The sequence below is a fragment of the Microtus pennsylvanicus genome, chromosome 11 (genome assembly GCF_037038515.1).
Source record: "Microtus pennsylvanicus isolate mMicPen1 chromosome 11, mMicPen1.hap1, whole genome shotgun sequence".
Classification (NCBI taxonomy): domain Eukaryota; kingdom Metazoa; phylum Chordata; class Mammalia; order Rodentia; family Cricetidae; genus Microtus; species Microtus pennsylvanicus.
Genome location: NC_134589.1, coordinates 13,424,065 through 13,443,324, shown reverse-complemented (window position 1 = coordinate 13,443,324; position 19,260 = coordinate 13,424,065). Strand labels below are relative to the sequence as shown.

Genomic DNA, 19,260 nt, shown 5'->3' with positions numbered 1-19,260 from the left:
ATTCAATTGTATGGGATCCACACGACATGGGAATCCATCAAGACATGACACTCCACAAAGGACTGGAGAGCTGAGGCTTAACTCACCTCAAGCTACAGTCAGGAATGGAGGCTTGAGCAGGGAGGAGCTTGGGGTGGGGGAGGGAAAGGAGGAGCTATGGGAGGAAGAGGGGAGAAAGATGGACTTCTGACTTCTGACAGAGATGATCTCTCAGAAACTGGCTGGGAACGAGTAGATGAAGTCTTTCCCGGCCTCCACACGCATGTGAACCTCGGTCACGAGGACCTGTGAAGCACAAAGGAGGACCAGAGGGGTCCAGGCTTTGCTCCTGACTGACGGTGACAGCTCTAGCCAACTCTCTATGACCCATGTATGCATGAAAGATGAAGGGCAAGGACAAACCAGTGCTACTAAAATAACATAGAGAAAACATTTCTTTTCTTCCCTATGAGATGTTTAAGACAAAAGCCACATGGACTTTAATTCTCCACTTCAGTCTGAGAGGCTCTGGCTTCAGCATGCCTGTTGGCAAAGCAGAGATGTCTCCACTCTAGGGATGTGAAACACAGGGTCTATGCTCAGAAGATGAACAAGGATCCCAGATCCCAACTAGACACATCTGACGTCCTGGCACCAGCTCTTGTAATAAATAGGAATCTATTTTTGTCCATTCTTGCAGACAATGGGGCTGCAGTGTTCAGAGAGCAGGAGATGGTTTCTCCACACTGCAAACCCTTCCTTAAAATTACACAAGGATCCCTTCCTCATAGGAAACAACAAGGGCTGGTGGTTGTTAGGTAATTTTATATAATTTAAAGGGTTCCTTTAAATGGTATTTGATACTTCATCTCTCCCAGCATTTTCCAGACACTGGAGTAGATAGCAGTGGATATAGGTACACTTATTTTAAGAGTCTCTAACCGTGGGTGGGACAGGAACGTGGACTGATGAATAGCTCCGTTGACAACCTCCAATTTCACAGGAACCAAAAATGGGATTTGCCCCCAAGACCCTCATTAAGCCCAGAATGATGAGAGGGCAAGGAGGCAACTTGCCCTCCCGTGTTTCCCCGCCCCCCCCCCCCCCGCTCCACTTCCCTCTGAATGTTGGAGAATTTTGCAAGGAGCTGGAAGAAGCCTGGCATACTGGCACATGCTTGGAATTCCAACACCCAGAGGCAGAGGTATGGGAAAAATCGTGAATTTTATGCCTGTCTGGGCTACATAACAAATTTAAAGCTAACTTAAGTTACATAGCAAGATCTTGTTTTAAAAAGGTTTAAAATAGATAAATTAATAAATATAGACAGAAAGATACTGCCCAGGCTGGTACTAGATTTTATTTGGGGTTTTGATGGTTCACGTCAGCTCAGCTCAAATAGAATGCAAGCATCCTAAGAGAGGGAATTCATTTCAGTAAATAGTATGTCCCTAATGCCTGGTACTGAAAGAATATTTATTGGCCATGGATCAAATAGGTTTGACATATGCCAGATGCCATAACATACACACACACACACAGAGAGAGAGAGAGAGAGAGAGAGAGAGAGACAGACAGACAGACAGACAGACAGACAGACAGACAGACAGAGAGGAGGAGGAGCAGAGAAAAAGGGTTTTAGGGCCAGGGAGATAGTTCAATGGGAAAAGTGTGTGTCTTGAAAACCTAAGGACTAGAACCTATGTAAACACCAGGCTAGGATAGTGGGCAATCTGAATCCCAGGAACTATGTAAAAACCAGGATAGGATAGTGGGCCACCTGAAATCCCAGGGAACCTATGTAAACACCAGGCTAGGATGGCGGGCCACCTGAAATCCCAGCACATGGCAGTGGAGGCAGCGAATCCTCCTAAGCAAGTTTGCTCTCCAGGCTACTCAAGCAATAAACTACAGATACAGCAAGAGGACCTCCTTCAAATATATAATCAGTGGTCATTGATTGAGCAAACACCAAATGCTCTCTTGGGCCTCCACGTGCCCATGCACACAAGAGCGCGTGCACACAAACATGTGCTCGCACATTTGTGAAAATGCTTGTAGATATGCACACCTATCACGAATACATACATATGTGAAATTGAGGTGGGGGTATTTACCCTTTATCAGTGAGACTCAATATCAAAAGATAGTTTCCAGAGTATGCTAGAGACAATTTGGAATGTTATTGGAATATAGAGAAAGATCCCAGCAAGACAAAACTATTGATTAATGTTGAGACTCAGAAAAGAGTACCCCAAACGCCTAAGAATGGAACTTTCGAACTAAAAGAGCAGTATTATGTTTTCTCTTGCTGTCCACCACCACCTCTACCCTGCCAATCTCTTAATACTTTCCATAGTCAGGGAGGAGCTTCCGCAAGCTCCTTCCCGTAAGGAGGCCAGCATGAAGGCCTCTTAAGAGAAACTAGAATTGTCACGTGACCCAGGAATCACATTACATAGTGTACACCCAGAGGAATGGAAATAAACATGTTTGGGAAATAATTGTTTTCACAGGCTGTTTGCAACACAGTCTGCAATAGACAAGATACACAATCAATCTAATGTCCATTGATGGATGAAATGGAATGTTGTTCATCTGTAAAATCTGAAATTCCATTAGTTGCAACAACGCGGGTGGACTTGAAGGCATCATGTTAAATGAGAACTCACGCACAGACAGACAAGTACTGTGTGGGCTCCTTTATAAGCGGATGCTGAAGTTGACTCCACAGTTCCAAGGTCCTGGTAGGTGGAGGGAGGGATGGAGAGAAGACAGCGAATGGGTGCATGGCCGCAGTAGGAAGAATAAACTCTACAGCATTGTAGGCTAACTCCGGTGGACTAACATTTGTGTGTGTGTGTGTATGATGTGCATGCTTTTATGTGTGTGTTCATGTGCATGAGGGTGCACGTGTGTTTGAAAGTACACACGCGTGGGTGTGCTTGTGGGTCATAGAGGTCAACCTTGAGCATCTCTCCTCTTCTTTCCTCTACCTCATTTGTTTTTGTTGTTATTTGTTTGTTTGTTGTTTGTTTGGAGACAGGGTCTCTCGCTGAACCCGGAACTTAGCAATTAGCCTGACTGGCAGGCTCGTGAACCCTGGGCATCCCCCTGTCTCTGCCTTCCCAAGCCTGGGATTAAGTGGTTACCACCATGTCCAGCTGTTTAGGAGAAGTGAACTCTAGCCTTCAGGTTTGCTAGGCAAAGGACTTTACCAACTGAGCCATCTCCCCAGCCTCTGTTTGACAATAATTAGTTGACTATTTCAAAATAGCAAGGAGAGAAGATTCGAAACAAAATAAAACATGACGCATATGTGAAGGGATGATGGACATGTCAGTTGCCTTGGCCTAATCATTACATGTTGTACACCTTCATTGAAATGTCTACTGACCAAAGGCTTCGTGTCATCCTTTCGTGAGTATGCTCCCCCAGACCCTTGAAGCTAAGTGATCAGCCTCAGCTTATGATGACATTGCTCATCATATACAATATTCCTTTTAATGTTTTCTCAGTCTCACACGTGATCAATAAATATTTGTTGGTAAAAAGGGTTGCAGTATATGGAGGCATTTAGAGGCTCGGAAATTGAGTGCCATCCTCTGTCCCATGGTGCGTTTGAGGCCAATCTGGACTCCATAAGTCCCTGTCTCAAAAGAAAACAAGATCATTTCACTCAATAAGGGCTATTTCATGAGAAAATAATAACGGATGTCGCCATAACCTTTGGCCTCTTTTGTTGCATGCAAACTAGTTGGCTGGATGCTTTGTTGCAGAGACAGGATCATATTATGTGGCTCTGGCCGGCCTGGAGCTCACAGAGATCTACTCGCCTCTGCTTCCCAACACTTTAATGCCAAGTGCTGGTATTAGGCCATGTGCCACCACGCAAGGCATGAGTATGTCATGAGAGAGCCACACTACCAATGAGAGAATCTTATTGAAAGTTTATACATTTAACCTGCCTGGGCACGCAGAGAGTGTAACTCCTGGAGAAGCTCCAAGTGCTCATTCCAGATGGTTTTTTTTTATTACTATTATAATTGTTTCTGATTAAAACAACTAAGGACCAAAACCACCACCTTTTACAAGAAAGATGTATTAGTTCAATAAACTGGGCATGCCTACAATCCCTTGACCTGGGAAGTCAAGGCAGGAGAATTGCTTTGGATTTGGGGCTAGCCTGGGATATATCGTGAGTGCCAAATCAGCTCGGGCTGCTTGTCAAGAAGCTGCCTCAACAAACAAACAAAAAACCCAACCACAGTGAAGCAATAAAAGCAGAAAATATCCAAGATTGTTAAAAACTCCCCCAATGCTAACAGTCACTTGGTAAAAGTGGCTACTCTTTTGTCCCTTGTCTGAGAGAGTTTATAAACAGAAGCATGTGACAAGGCTCCTGCTCACTGCCATTTCTGAAAAGTTGCTTGGGTGTCCCTGGAGACACTGTCTGAGCAGCTGGAGGTTTGCCCACCTGCACAGGCTTAAGAACCCAGATCGCTGGCCAGCCTCGTGGGCCCTTGGGTTCTGAGCTCTGGGCTCTGCTTTCTGGGGATTTTTGCTAGCAAGCCAGTGAAAGCTCATAGAAAGACTTGGACTTGATAGACTTAGATGGAAACAAACAGGAATTCCCTGTCTGAACCCATACGCAGAAGGCAATTGGCATTTCTTCCCCGCATGTGTGTGCATGCATGTGTGTGCATGTGTCATGGTGTGTATATGTGTATGAACAAGCATTTTGTGCGGAGGCCAGGGGTCAATGCAAGGTTCATTGCTCTGTCACTTCCCACTTGACTTTTTATTTTATGTGTGTGGGTGTTTTTCCAGCCTGTTTGTCTGTGCACTACAGGTATAACTGGTACCATCTGAGGACCAAACAGGGTGTCAGATCCCCCCTGGAACTGTTGTTATAGATGGTTGTAGACCACCATGGGAGTGCTAGGAATCAAAATGGGGTGCTCAAAAGGAACAGCCATTGCTTTTATCTGCTGAGCTGTCTCTCCAGGCCACTTCCATTTTATTTTTGAGATAGGGTCTCCCTCTGAGTCCAGAGCTCATCTATTAGTTTTGCTGGCTAGAGGCCTCAGGAATCTGCCTGTCCCTCTACTGCCTCCTACTCAGGGTTTGGGAAACAGGGAACTGGGGTTTGGAGAGACAACTCAGCAAGATTATAGATGTGCGCTACCACTACCGGTTCATGTTCTGCTGGAGAGCAAACCCAGGGCTGAGTGCAAGCCTCTACCAACTAAACTACATGCCTGGCCCCCTTTCCTCATAAACACGCTGGAGAAGTCTTGTCCCTGCGTCTTCATTTCCTTATCCCGTGTCAGTTGCCTTCTGCTCCCGACCAGCGCTCTAGTGACCCCATCCTCCCAGAGGTCACTGATGCGCTCTTGATTGCCAGATCACATGGCAGGCTAATCGTCTGTGCGATATTCCAGTAGCTTGGTTGGCCCAAGCTTTCTAAAACACTGATGCCTCTAGCTACCCAGTTTCATTTGCCCCTTCTCCCTTGCTATTATTCTCTTTGGAGAGCTATCCCACCCATTCTGAAACACTGCCCTTCTGACCACTTTGGCAGCCTAGAAGTGAAAGCCAAAGAGAGTGGGACAACCTAGAAGCCCGTCAACCGGCTTCTTGGGTGGCTTGAATAGAACCCTAATTTTGAACAGTTCCTTTTCCCACTCATTCAGGCCTTTAGAGACCTGAGATCAGTAAAGGTCTTTTCCTGTATGATTTAGAATTCCCCATTTTGCCATGGGTATATTGTAGATGTGTAATAGGTGTTGTCTCTGTCATCCTGAACTCCTCAGGAAGGGAAATGGAAAATGCATTTGGGGAGAAGAGGGTTCTGCAGCTGCAGATGGAGGGCAGGGAAGAGCCTGGCCCAGTTCAGTCTCTGGGAGGAACTAGATTACGGAGACTGCTCAGCCGAAGTGGGGCGAATGCACAAGTTTCCGCATGCACCTGTGCAAGATGCGGGAGAGTTGAGAGGCGCAAGAGCTCAGCTGAGGTCCCTGGAAAAGCAGTGCATCTGAATTCTCAGGCAGGGGCAGGAGCGGACGCTGTGGGGGCGGGCGGGGTTGCAGGAAGCTCATGGCCCGGGAGCTGTTCCTTCAACACAATGGAGGGCCAAGTAGGAAAAGATTGGCACTGAAGGTCTCTGGGGAATGCTCCCCCCCCCTCTCTCTCACACACACACACACACACACACACACACACACACGGTTTAAGGGACTCATTGCAGCAAGTGCATCACTCTGCTGGGTTTATTTGCTTAGTGACACATCTTCCTGATACCGTGCGGTCATTCAACCGGCTAGGCTGGAAGAGTGTGCCAGCTTACTGAGTCAGCTGCCGGCCGGGAGGACTGTTTTAGACATGTAATCCTTCTAAAAGACAGTGGGCAGCGGAGTAGGGGAGAGACTTGTATTAGTCAAACAAATTCCTAAGACTTTGAAGAATGTCTGCTTCTCTTCTGAGCCTCCTCTGTCTTCTGGATAATAATTCAGGAGCAATAAAACCCATCACCTTTGTGCTGAAGACCAACTGAGGTTGCACACTTTCTTGTTTTTATTTATTTACTTACTCATTTATTTTGAGGCAGGGTCTCTTGTACCCCATACTGGCCTATATGTAACCAAGGATGGCCTTGAACTTCGAGTTCCCCTGCCTCTAGCCCCTAAGAGTGGGGTTAGAGGCATCTGCAGAGCTTCTTGCATGCTAATCAAACGCTTTCCCAGCTAAGTGACACCTCCAACCTCAAGGTGGTGTATTAAAGCAGCCGGCCTCACACCCCAGTCACTTAAATCAGCTGGTAAACACAGATTACAGTGTTCAACCTGCAGACTTCCAGATTCGACAGGTCAGGGCATGACTTGAGAATTTGCATTTTGACTGAGTTCCCAGCTGATGTTGCCACTGCTCTTGGTGGAACCCAGCACCACTTGAAAGCATCAAGGCTCTTTCTCAGACTTGCGTGTGGTCTAGTGAGCTTCCTTTAGCCTTTCTAGTCATGTAATGAAGTCTTTAAGCCAATGCTTTGACTTCCGTTTGGTTTTTCGTTTGTTTGTTTTGCAAAGATACTATTAACAGTTATTCTGTCTTTCAGATATCAGCCTACTCCGCAAGAAAATAGAAGCATCTATTAGTCTTTCTTGTAGAAACAGTGACAACAAACCTAACATTTCTAAAAATTTAGCGTGTGTGTGTGATGGGGGGCACACACCAAGACAATCATGTGGAGGTCAAAGGACAATGTGATGTGTGGAGTCAGTGTTCTCCTTCCACCTCTATACGGGTTCCAGAATTTACCTCCGGTCATCAGACTTTTACAACAAGAAGCCTCACCCACAGAGCCACCTTATTGCCCCCTAACATTTCCTGAAAACTTTCATAAGTATGATCTGATTTGATTTCCTCCCAAAACCTCATCCTCATCTAACTAAATCTCAAGCGCTTCAGTTAGAGTCACACCGCTAGAGGAAGAGACAGAATCTGGACTCCAACTCTGGCTTACTGCTCCACTCCAAACTCTGGCATCTTCATTTTCTCCACTGCTGGAATAGGCTGCCCTTTTTACTGTTGCCATCCATCTCCGGGGCCTTTAATGAAGCAATTGATTGCCGACAGGTTGAATGTTATGCAGTTTTATTACCCAGCATTCCAGGAGCAGTCCGCAAGCAGTAGGTGGGAAATGTTTGTTGTTTTGCTTTAAAGCATTCGCCATGGAGCCACGTTATGCTGAATTCCAACCAAGAAACCATGCTTTGCTCTTCAGCCGGGATGCTCCTCGCCCTGTAGGACTGTGTAAGAGACAGTGTGTCAATGTTGGAAGAAAAAAAAAACACAGATGCATGTTCAGTCAATGATTGCTGAAAAGCAATTGGAAGCTGCATTCTATCGAGGGAAAACAAGGAGAGCCAGCCACTTGCCAGGAATGGGAAATTCACAGGGATGAAAAAAAAACCAACAGTATTGGCTTCCCTTGTGGTAGGATGGAGAGCCAAGAAGACACTCACTCTATGCCATTAGGGAACTGTTGTTTTGCTGGGAGGAGCATTGCAGGGCAGACAGGCAGGAGGAGGGTAAAGAGCACAGCTGCTGGAACCAGACAAACTTGGCTTCAGATTGGCATGTCTGTCTACTGCTTGTGTCGTGTGTGTGTGTGTCCACTTGCTGGACAGCCTCAAGACCAACCTCTCTGACAGTATCCATCTCTCTGTGGTTGTCGTGGGAGGATAAACAGGACACAAAGGGTTCCTGGTTAGCATCGCATGCCAGCCAAAGGCCCTGTCTGCTGCCCTTATGGAAACGGGGAGGCTATTTCTCTCTGTCCCCTAAGAGAAGGTATGTGAGCAGATTTGAACACTCACAGTGGTCCCATTAGTTTTTACTGTGAACTTGACTCAGTCGGTAGTTTCCTGAGACGTGATTCTCAATTGAGGGCCTGGCTGGTTCAGACCGGCCAGTGGGAATGTCTGGGGAATTATTTTGATTGTTTTCATGGTAGGGCCCAGACCACTGTGGTTGGTGCCATTCCCTATGCAGGTGGTCCTAGGCTGTATAAGAAAGCTAGCCAAGCTTGGGTGTGGGTCTGGGAGTGAGCCAGCAAACAGGGCTTCTCCATGGTTTCTTTTTAATGAGCTCTTTGAGAGTGTTGTGTCTGTTACGATCATAGTCACCACCATCCCAGCTCTTCCAGATTCACCCCCTTCACTCCCCACCCAATTTTGTATCAAAAAGCAAAAACAATACAAAAACCCTTCAAGACCAATTTGTGCTGACCAGAAATATTCTTGGAAGGTGGCCTTCTCCTAGATCACAGCTGACTCACCAGGGGCTACATTCACAGAGAAAACGAACCCTTTCTTTCCCAACAGCTTACAGTTGCCAATTGCTCCCCAAGGAGGGGTGTCTAGCTCCGCCCTCCATGCCAGCTTTTTGTCTGGCTGTGGCTTACACAGGTTTTGTGCATGTGATCACAGCCACTGTGTGTTCTTATGTGCAGCCTCCATGCCGTATCCAGGAGACACTCTTTCCTGTAGTCACACTCCATGATCTCAGGTTCACGCCCCTGCCGTCACCTCCCTCCGTCACGGACGGTAACTGGTAAGTTGAAACAAACCCGTTCCTTCTTGATGTTGCTTTTGGCCAGAGTGTTTTTAATCACAGCAATAAAATGAGCCTAGAACACGTGGGTTTTCCTGTCCAGGTCGTATCTTCTTCAGGGTTGCCTGAACGAAGAACCAGAGAGGCACATAGTGGGAGCTCCGTTTGAAACTGATTCCTTGAAGCAAGCAGGGAAACTAAAGCACACAAGAAGGAGCACAAATCAAGACTGTGTTAGTGAATTGCTCACAGCCTGGGTACTGAGGTTTCACCTTGTTGGGGAACCATGGAAGACTGGTACGTAATGACTGTCATAGCTGTCCCTTAAAAACCGACAGCTAGGGCAATTCTTAGAAAAATGAAAGTGTATGGCTACACATATATACATGAATATTTATAGCAACACAAGCCACAAGAGCCAAATGATGGAAACAGCTCAAGTGACTTTTAACAGATGAATGAATGAATAAACTGTGGTATATCTATATAAAAGGAATATTACTCAGCCATAGAACAGAATGAAGTGCTGATACATGCTACAGACAGGCCAACTGTAATGGTATTAATGACATAGCCCTGTTGCAAAGAACAAACATTCTATGCATCCACTAAATAAGGTATCCTTTTCAATTCCCGGACATCCGTGTAGGCAGGCATCACATGATCAAGCAACTGTATTTTCAGTGCAGCAGCAACCTCCATAAGTGAACTCCATACAGCAGGGCTATGGTACATGTTCCTAAACAGAGAGCACTTTCTGGGAACCTGACCCAGCTCTCAGTGCACATCCATTCTGTCCACCCCTCTTCCTAATGGCTGGAAACCCACTTGCCACCCATCCTTGATTCTTTGGATAGTCAATTCCATAAGTGCATTTGACTGGCTTCCCAGAGTGAATGGTGTCCCCCGGGTTGTCCATGGAACGCTTCTGGATAAGCTCGGTATTCAAATCAGAAGGCTTGGAGAAGGTTATGTCCTTAGTGTCAGTAAGCACCATCCAGTCCACTGAAGGCTTGGGTAGAACAGAAGGCAGAGCTGGAGGAATTTGCCCTGAGTTTTTCTGTCACCCTATTTGAGGTGGGGCACCCCACTCATCTTCTTATAACCTTGACTTTATATTTTCTTTAATCTGTGTGTGTGTGTGTGCATTCATGTATGAGTGCATGCACTCACATGCTGTGGTGCTTGTGTAGACGTCAGAGACATCCACGGATCTCAGTCCTCACTGGCCACCTTGTTTGTTCCCTGTTGTACATGCCAGGCCAGCAGGCCCACAGGTTTATGGGGATTTTCCTATCTCCTTCTCCCATCTCCCTGTAGGAGTGCTGAGGTTACAGGCAGGCACTACCACGTCTGACTTTGTGTGAGTTCTGGGGATCCAAACGCAGGACCCCCATACTTACACAACAAGTGCTTTGCCCACTGAGCCATCTTCCCAGTCCTTGGCTTAGTTTTCTACCATCAGTCTCCCAGGTCTCAGCTTTGAGAGTTGATTGCCTTGCGACTAGCACAGCTGGCTTTCTGGAATCTCCAGCTTGGTGAGCCAATTCCTAATGATCACTGTTCTATGTGTCTCATATATATATATGATATATATCTATATATATATATCATATATATATAGATATATATCACATATATTTTGTTGGTTTGGAAGGCACAACATCGTGGCCTGGAGCACATGGTAGAGCAAAAGCTGTTCACCTCATGGAATCTGGGAAGCAGAGTGAGAAAAGGCAGACTGTGACCCCCATATCTCCTACAGGGGCATGACCCTAGTGATGTAGTTTCTTCTCATCAAAATCTGCCTTTTAAGGGTTTTACCACCTTCCAATGGTATCACAAATCCTTTGAAGGCATTTAAGTCCCGAGTCATAACTGTCATAGAGCATGGGAATCAGATAATCAGTGTATGTTTCTAAGAGGCAAGGGTTGGCCTCGTTGGTGCTCACAGGACTATAAAAATCTTCCATCATTCAAAGTGGGTCCCTGGCTAGGGAGTGAGATCCCTGACACTGGAGGTGTCCAGGCACAGGCTGGATGACAAAGTGAGAGAGCAAATTTTGACAGAACATTTATTAAAAGACCGACCCTGGCAGAGTCAGTCCAGTTCTCTGAAGCTAGAGAGGCATGAAGAGACATACTTAAAAGGGCCCTTGGAGACCCAGAGATTGGCACTTTGGGTTTAGGAGCCATGAGATCAGATAGTAGCTGACCCCCTAGTGTCCTCAGCCAATACCAGAGCTCTTTGATTCTGGGGCTGAATATTCATTCTCAGATAAGTGCCATATCATTTCTGAAGGGATTGTTGAGTGTGCCTGAGCACCAGAGGTCAGTGGCAGGCAGTTACATTTCGGTCACGATTTGAGCACTAAAGGAGAAAGTCACGATGCTGGGCACTCAGACCCATTAACAGCAGGAAACCCTGTCGGCCTGGGGAAGTAGTGAGACAAGCCATTTCCAGGTTTGCAGAAGTAATGGGCCCCAGCTGAGCCTTGGCCTCACCCAGAGGCCGGGCATATACCCATCCCTCCCCTCCTTCCGGGACTCCTTGGTTCCCATCAGTCTAGCACTTTGCCAGGGTGTGATTTATGGGTGGGGAGTGGATAAGGGAGAAGGAAAGAACAGTGGGGACGCCCATGTGAGGCACACCGACCTCGCTCTAGGCTCAATAATCCCAAGAATCAAACGCCCTCTCAGGCGTGGGCAGGGCAGAGGAACTGGAGATATGGCATTCCTTTCTCTAAGCGTGCTTTCGCTCTGGATAAAGGCCAACTGTTCGTCTCTAGGGGGCACAGTGGGACTGATGCTCTGATGCATGCCCTCAGGGTTCGGCACGGAAAGTGTTTGCCAAGCCAGCGTGGCGATCTGAGTCTGGATCCCCGGAATCCGTGTAAAGCAGACACAATAGCATCTATCATTGCTGAGCCCCTAAGGGGAGATGATGGGTAAAGACAGGAGAATCCCCAGAAGCTAGCAGACCATTTAGCCTCATATATCCAGCAGCAAACAAGGGGTTTTGTCTTAGGAAGCAAGAACCAACATGTGAGATTGTCCTCTGATCTATACACGGAGACACATGCAAACATACAGACAGACAGACAGACACATACATATACAGTCTGCGGAGGGGTGAATAATCAAATGCAAATGTAGGTATTTTGCATACAGACCACCTCATCTATTGATCGTTTTTTATAGTAAGAGCATTAAAATAGTTTCTTTTCTACTATACTAAAATATCCAATCTGGCCATGTTAACTGTAGTCACCTACTGTGTGTTAGAACACCAGAGCCCATTCTTTCTTTCTAACTACCATTGACCAGTTGCTTCCTATGCCCTTTCTCCCCACACTCCCCAGCCTCAGATAACCGCTCTCTGTGAGTCTATGTGCAGATCTAGCTATTCTGCATTTTCTGCACACTACCGGATGATGGTGGCTACCTACACCCACTGCCAGTGTCCCTCTCCAGGAGACCGCACTCTGAATAGCATGAGTCAGGGATCTAGAGAGTAGATTCTGGAGTCCAGGTGCCAGAGACTGAATCCCAGCTCCATCATCAGATCGGCTGCCCGACCTTGGGGCAAGACACTCGACGTCTGTGACCTCCGTCTCTGCAGCAGAGGGAAGAGGATGAGAACGCTTACACGCACACTGTCGCTAACTACCTAAGATGGAGCATGAAGCACTTCGCACTACACCCGGAGCACAGGAGAACCTCACAGATATCCGTAAGGAAATTGAAGACGGGGGTGATGGTGCCAGAAGGACAAGCACAGGGCATGGAGCTGAGCAATGCTCTAGGGAGGGGCTAGAGACAGACAGAATTCTCTCAGTCTCAGGGTCAGGCAGAGGAACACTGCTGTGGAATGTTATTTTATCTGGGCAAACATGGGTTACATTTGTTTATGCTGCATTTGTTTAGCGATGTAAGGATGTGTGTTGAATTATATAAAGATGTGCTGTATTAGTTTCACTTTACCTGCCTAAGGCACCTGATTGGTCTAATAAAAAGTAGCTTGGCAAGAGAAGGATAGGTGAGGCTGGAGGGCAGAGAGAATAAATAGGAGAAATCCGGGCTTGAAAAGGAGGAAGAAGAAGAGAACTAGGGAGAAGGAGAAGGAGAGGGACACGCCCTGGGTCAGCCGGGCAGCCGCAAGCCCGACACAAGAAGCAGTGAACGTAAGATGTATAGAAGGAAGAAAGGTAAAAGGCCCCAAGGCAAAAGGTAGGCAAAGAGAAATGAGTAAATTTAAGTTGAAAGAGCTAGCCGGAAATGAGCCTAAGCCGGGCCAAGCACTGAAAACTAATAAGTCTCTGTGTCATGATTTGGGAGCTGGTTGGTGCCCCCCCCCAAAAAAAAGCCTGGTACAGAACACACCAACAGAGCTAATGTAGCTTGGCAGGGCAATTCTTTTTGTACAAAGGGTACACCAGGACCCCAGTTAGACTGGCAAGCACACTTGGCCACGATGGTTTCTATCTTTTATCTGTGACACCGGTGACTGACTGTGGCTCAATCCCATTGGTGGGAGCTCAACTTCACAACTTGTTGTAGCTGACTAATCAGCGCAGAGCGGAGAAGGCTCAGGACACGTGAGTCCTTGCTGCGCTAACTACCTTTGATAGGAAAATTTAAAAATTGCATCAATAAAATTTTAAAAATGAAACCTTTTGTGAGAAAACACCTAATTACATTTTATAGGAAAAACAAACAAACAAACAAAAATCTTCCCATGCATTAGGCTCTCTCCTCCACTTCTTTCCCTATCTCCCTACAAGCCAATCCACAGGGAAACTTCTGCTTTGTGGTCTGCATTGGGGGTGGGACTTGTTTGGGTGGCGTGAGAATGTCTAAGATCCTCATTGCTAATAGGAACCACTTAAGGGGCTCCCTTGAAGTTGCTGCCACTGTCTCTGCTCGCAATCAACCTCACTGTGCTTTGCATCAGTTGTCTCCAGATTGCTATCCTGATGCTCCAGCCCAAGCAGAGAGATGAGTAATGAGCCCGGCCTGCTTCCAGAGGGAGCAGTCTTGTCTTCCCGAAGTGAGCTTTCACTGACTACTCAGGCAAGACCCCAGCAGGAGCACTGAATAAATGAGATCTGTTAGTGACCCATGACTTGAGGATGCTTGTGACACACAACCCTCTCCGGCGCCTGCTGGCTTGTCTCTGTTGCCAGTTTCCTAGAGTGTCTGTGTATCTCTTAGATGGCCAAGACTCTGATAGCTGGCTAGTTCACTTTTTAAAAAAAAATTATGAAAGCCTGGTATAAACCAGGAAAAAAAGAATCCAGGTTAGGCATTGGCCATCAGAGAAATGCAAATCAAAATGGCACTGAGATTCCATCTTTTTCTGATCAAAATAATGGTCAATGAAGAAGACAAATAGCAGCAAAAGCTGCTGAGGATGTAAGGAGAGAACCCTTACATGCTGCTGGCGGGGATGTTACTAGCCCAGTCACTAGGCAAGTCAATATGGCAGCTCCTCGGACAACTAGCAATAGCTCTTCCATGTGACTCAGCTGGGCCGCTCCAGGATATTTACCCCAAGTCAACACATCACAGCAATATTTGAACACCAGCGTCAGCACTAGCCACAGCAGCTCAGTTATGAAGCCGACCAACAGGAACAGATTAAGAAGATGTGGCACAGGTACAATGGAATATTTGTCATTCATGGAGAGGTGATAAAGACATGCCATTTTTGAGAAAATGGATGAAGCTGGTGGGAGATGAGCCAATTAAGTGAATTAAGTCAGTCCCAGAAAGATAAATATCCTATGTTTTCCCTCCCTTGTGGGTCCTAGATTTTGTAGCGATACATAAAATCATGTTGGCTTGTATGGCATAAGAGCAGAAGTAAAGCCATCTTAGGGGGCCAGAGAGGACTGAGGGGAGAGGAAGAAGGATAAAGGTTTGTGATTGCATGTTCAACATATAATATATACGTTCATAAAACCTCAGATTAATTTTTAAGAAGTTTAAGTCCTATTTGGAATATTATAAAAAGCAAGCAACAATAGCCTCAGCTAAGTCACTGAATCTAGAATAGCAACAATGGCCCTGATGGTGTTTGAACTCCCTTGCACAGCAGGCTCTACACATACAAGGGTACATCCTGCTAATGCAGGAGACTTGGTGACTTTAATCTAAACTCCAGGCCTTTTTCATGACACTGCACCTGAATCAGGACCTTGGAACTTCATTTCCAGCCTTCAGGTTTGGAAGGGGACCCAGTCTGCAGGTAGCAAGATGCCCTTCTTTTTTTTTTTTAAAAAAAAAGATTTATTTATTTATTTATTATCTATACAACATTCTGCCTCCATGTATGCCCACACACCAGAGGAGGGCGAAAGATCTCATTACAGATGGTTGTGAGCCATCATGTGTTTGCTAGGAATTGAACTCAGGACCTCTAGAAGAGCGGACAGTGCTCTTAACCACTGAGCCATCTCTCCAGCCCCCCCAAGATGTCCTTCTAACAGTAAAACTGAACCAAAAGATATGGAATGAAGTCCTAGTCTCTTCCCAGTGCTGCAACAGAAGCACGGTAACCTGGGGAATTATAAACAACAGAAATGTGTTTCTCCCAGTCACGGAGGCGGAGAAGCCCAGGGTCCAACAGAGTCTACGCCTGTTGAGGACTTACTCTCTCTTTCAAGATGGCTGCATCTTCACTTGGCGAAAGGGTAAATGCTGTAGAAATACAAGAGAGGCCAAACTCCCTCTCTCAATCCCTTTTTATAAGAACGTTAACCCTATACTAGAAGGTATATGATTAATGACTTAATCACCCCATAAGGACCCCTGCTCTCAATGCTTTTGCACTGGGTATGAAATTCCAACATGAATTTTCAATAAACATTGAAACTATACCAAAGTCTGAAACTAGACCAGTTTAAGAGTCTGAAGAAATCAAAGACAGCTTGGCTTGAGGCAATAATAGTCTTCAGGGATGCAACAGAAGAATTGAAGAACTGTACCTACAACCAAAAGCTAACCCATTGCTTATTTTAGCAAATTTCTTTCTTAATCATGTGTGTGTGTGTGTGTGTGTGTGTGTGTGAGAGAGAGAGAGAGAGAGAGAGAGAGAGAGAGAGAGAGAGAGAGAGAGACTGTGCCATGTTGCACACATCAAAATCCTTGCCTTCCCACTGTGTTAGAGACAGTTAGAGACCACAAGGTCCCTGCACTCCTCTTGTCTCTGTCCCTCATCCCTCTGCAGCAGGTCCGTGATTACAGACACACTGTGGTATCCAGCTTTTCCATGGGTCTAGACTCAGCTTCCATGCTTATGTGGTAAGCACTTTACCCACTGAGCCATTTCCCGTCTTTTTCTTTTCACCTTTACTTCCCCTCCCTAACTTTTTTTCTTCTTTCTTTATGCCCTGAAACTAATTTTATGTCCCCCCCCCCTACTTTATTAGTCAACAGGTTTTCTTTATACAGGTTCCAGATACAGTAAAATCTCAAAATAAACAGACATGTAAGACAGAACACAGTAGCCCTTTCTTACTTGTGTTTGTTTCCCCTGGGTTTAGTTACCTAAAATAGCCACACAAAAAATTAGATGCAAAATGTCAAAAGCAAGCAATTTGTAATTGTAAACTGGTGTCCTGCTCAAATGCATGGTAGCATCGCATAGCACCGCTGTCCTCCCTTTCCTCCCAGGCTCTGGACATCCCTCGTCCAGTGTATCTCCACTAAGCTGCTCTCTAGTCTCCGAGTCTTGGTTATCACATTGTGTCACACTACCACTGTCCTGCTCAAGTCACTTATTCACACAACACCGGCACCAGTGCCCAAGAAGAGAGATGCCTGCTCGTGTGCTTAGCAATGTGTTGACTCGGATGAGGTAGCTCACACCTGTAACCCCGCCATTGAAGATGGGTTTCTGTGAATCTGAGGCCTGCCTGGACTTGACTGAGACCCTGTTTCAAGAAAGAAAACAAAAATGTTGTAATTCTATCTTCGTTATAACCATTCCTTGTATCAATTTTCCTGGAACCCTTACACACACAATGAAACGCTCAGTCTATTTTCAGTGAATGTCACAGTCACCATGATCATACCCATTAAAGCCATGATAGATCCAAGAGTTATCTTTATTCTTACAGGAGATAGCAGGAGACCTTCAATTGACTCTAGTTAACTTCTATTGTTTGTTTTAATTACAAAATGATACAATCTTCAAATATTTAAAACATTATTACCTTTTTACTAGTGTTCATTGTCTCCTTCCTGTCTAATTGTTCTTGTTACTTTTACCTCTTTCTGCTGGGCTTCTAGACACACACCCCTCCCTCACTGCCTTTATTCATCTATCTTTAGGCTTCAAAACTATACGCTCTGGCTTACCACGGTTGGAAAGGACCCTTAGGATAGACGCAGGCTCAGTCAGTCACTATCACTGACCGTGTAGAACTTTCTAGGGGTTCGCGGAAGTTGGCAGTATGCAGTCAGATACACTAAAGTATTTGGCTCTTACTGGTATCAGGAGTAGCAACAAATGGCATGGTTATCCTCCGTGTTGGCTTCCTCAGTGTGAAAATAGCTATAACAAATCCTACCCTGCAAGGTTGAGGAGATGGCTCAGTCAGTAAAGAACTTCCCTTGCAGGCATGAGGGTCTGAGTTTAGTTCTCAGAATTCGTGTTTGAAGAGATGATGGCCATAGTAAGTGGTGTGTGTTTCTGCTCCAGCGCTGGACAGTGGAGACAGGAGAATACCAGCAGCTTGCTGCACAGTCAGTCTAACCTAATGGAAAGTCACCTGTCAGTCAGAGACCCTGTCTCAAAAAACAAGGGTGCAATGCTTGAGAAATGGCATCTGAGGTTGTTCTCTGGCTTATAAAGGCACACTCACAAGTGTATTTGTACCTACATGTGCAAGAGTGTTCGCGTGTGCGCACACAACACAACCCTCCCAACTCAACCACACACACACACGCACACGCACACACATACAGATTGCTTAAGCTTACTCCAAAAATTTCTGTTTCAGTAGGACTAGGTTGATTTCCATAAATTTTCATTTCTAGGCTTTCCTAATCATGCCATTGATGTTCACTTTGGTGTGTGTGTGGCTGGGAGGGTTTCTGAGAACCACTCATCCAGGGCATAGGACAGACTAAGATCCAAAGCTCTGCTTGTCCACTCGGCAGTTGTTCTAATTTATAAGCAACCACAGTTTCCTTCTCTAAAACATGTTGGATAAAGCAACTTTTCTAATATTCTTTCCACTCTTTTTTATGAAACAGAATCTCTCTATCCTAGCCCTGGCTGTGGACCAGGCTGGCCTTGAACTCTCAGGGACCTGCTTGCCTCTGCTTCCCCGGAGCTATAGTGGCATGGGCCACTGTACCCTGCTAACTTTGTTGGAATGAACATTAAGTGAGATGACAATTGAGGACAACATAGCATTTATTAGGTCTTCATAAACCTTAATTTATTGCTTTGTGGCAGGGCACGTTTCCCTTCGGTTCCTAGAGTGTTCTTGTCCTAAAGAACTAAAGCAGATGGCTGATTTTGCCCCTAGAGTTACTTGCATCATCCTGGGCACTTTATAAGACACTGTCACTTGCTCAGGAAGGGTAATAGATGCGCTACGTAGCTAGTGACTTTTGATCCAGGCACCTCATTAACTTGCCTATATACCTTCTGAGAAAATGATGAAAAACTGCCCCTCTCGATGGCCAACTAATACAGGCGTTACAAGTGACATATGTCTCTGGGTCCCATTAGTGATGGGCAGGATGTGGGTGCTCACATCTTAAAGTCTATTCATAAGTAGCAAGACAGCTGCAACTCTGTATCTCTTCTGCTCAAGCTGCCCGCTCTCTGGGGGAAAAGAAATCACAATCTTTCCGCTGTGAAATTGGCTTGCTGGTTCTCTGCCAAATCAAAGCCTTGCCATAGTAAATACATCAACTTTAATTATCATTTCTATTTGCCTGGAGAAATACTCTTATGTGACACACATATGTTCATGCATTTCCTTGTTGCAGCAACATGAACCACATAAGCTGCTTTCGCACATAGAAGCAGCTCCAGGAGGTTGCTGCCGCTAACTTGTGTTCTCCGCACTCCTCACACGTTCTCGGCTCAGTTGAAGGAAGGGTAACAGGGAAGACGTATGGAGCAAGAGGGGAGGGAGATGGGGG

At 45.9% G+C, this 19,260-nt stretch overlaps 1 protein-coding gene across 1 annotated transcript in view; it reads right to left on the bottom strand.

The window, feature by feature from the left end:
- The window catches only part of Prkca (protein kinase C alpha), a 417,908-nt gene extending 413,427 nt beyond the window's left edge, over positions 1-4,481 (bottom strand). The window contains exon 1 of the mRNA XM_075990292.1: positions 4,475-4,481. The gene's annotated coding sequence lies outside the window, so the exon portion shown is untranslated. The remainder of the gene's footprint in view (positions 1-4,474) is intronic.
- Positions 4,482-19,260: the final 14,779 nt, after the last annotated feature.